Consider the following 1,188-nt stretch of genomic DNA (forward strand, 5'->3'; position numbering starts at 1 on the left):
TTCTCTAATGCAACAGAATTGCAAGTTCCATGGACTTCCAGTGGAAGATCCTCATCAGGTTTTAGCTGAGTTCTTGCAAATCTGTGACACAGTCAAGACTAATGGGGTTGACCCTGAGGTCTACAGACTTATGATATTCCCTTTTGCTGTAAGAGACAGAGCTAGGACATGGTTGGACTCTCAACCTAAAGAAAGCCTGGACTCTTGGGAAAAGCTAGTCAATGCCTTCTTGGCAAAGTTCTTTCCACCTCAAAAATTGAGTAAGCTTAGAGTGGAAGTCCAAACCTTCAGACAGAAGGAAGGAGAATCCCTCTATGAAGCTTGGGAAAGATACAAACAACTAATCAGAAAGTGTCCTTCTGATATGCTTTCTGAATGGAGTATCATAGGTATTTTCTATGATGGTCTCTCTGAACTGTCCAAGATGTCTTTGGATAGCTCTTCTGGAGGATCTCTTCATCTGAAGAAGACGCCTACTGAAGCTCAAGAACTGATTGAAATGGTTGCAAATAACCAATTCATGTACACTTCTGAAAGAAATCCTGTGAACAATGGGACTAGTCAGAAGAAAGGAGTTCTTGAGATTGACACTCTGAATGCCATTTTGGCTCAGAATAAAATATTGACCCAACAAGTCAATATGATTTCTCAAAGTCTGTCTGGAATGCAAAATGCACCAAGCAGCACTAAGGAAGCTTCATCTGAGGAAGAAGCTTATGATCCTGAGAACCCTTCAATGGAAGAGGTGAATTACATGGGAGAATCCTATGGAAACACCTATAATCCTTCATGGAGAAATCATCCAAATCTCTCATGGAAGGATCAACAGAGACCTCAACAAGGTTTCAACAACAATAATGGTGGAAGAAACAGGTTTAGCAATAGAAAGCCTTTTCCATCATCTTCTCAGCAACAGACAGAGAGTTCTAAGCAGAGTAACTCTGACTTAACAACCATGGTCTCTGATCTAATCAAAACCACTCAAAGTTTCATGACTGAAACTAGGTCTTCCATTAAAAACTTGGAAGGACAAGTGGGTCAGCTGAGCAAGAAAATTACTGAACTCCCTCCTAGTACTCTCCCAAGCAATACAGAAGAAAATCCAAAAGGAGAGTGCAAGGCCATCAACATGGCCGAATTTTGGGAGGAAGAAGAGGCAGTGAACGCCACTGAGGAAGGCCTCAGTGG

At 41.7% G+C, this 1,188-nt stretch overlaps 1 non-coding gene across 1 annotated transcript; it reads right to left on the reverse strand.

Moving 5' to 3' along the window:
• Positions 1-262: 262 nt before the first annotated feature.
• On the reverse strand, positions 263-370 carry LOC112804433 (small nucleolar RNA R71). Its single transcript, XR_003203047.1, has one exon. It is a non-coding gene; the product is annotated as a small nucleolar RNA R71 (small nucleolar RNA).
• Positions 371-1,188: the final 818 nt, after the last annotated feature.

This window comes from Arachis hypogaea, chromosome 5 (assembly GCF_003086295.3).
Source record: "Arachis hypogaea cultivar Tifrunner chromosome 5, arahy.Tifrunner.gnm2.J5K5, whole genome shotgun sequence".
NCBI classification, from domain to species: domain Eukaryota; kingdom Viridiplantae; phylum Streptophyta; class Magnoliopsida; order Fabales; family Fabaceae; genus Arachis; species Arachis hypogaea.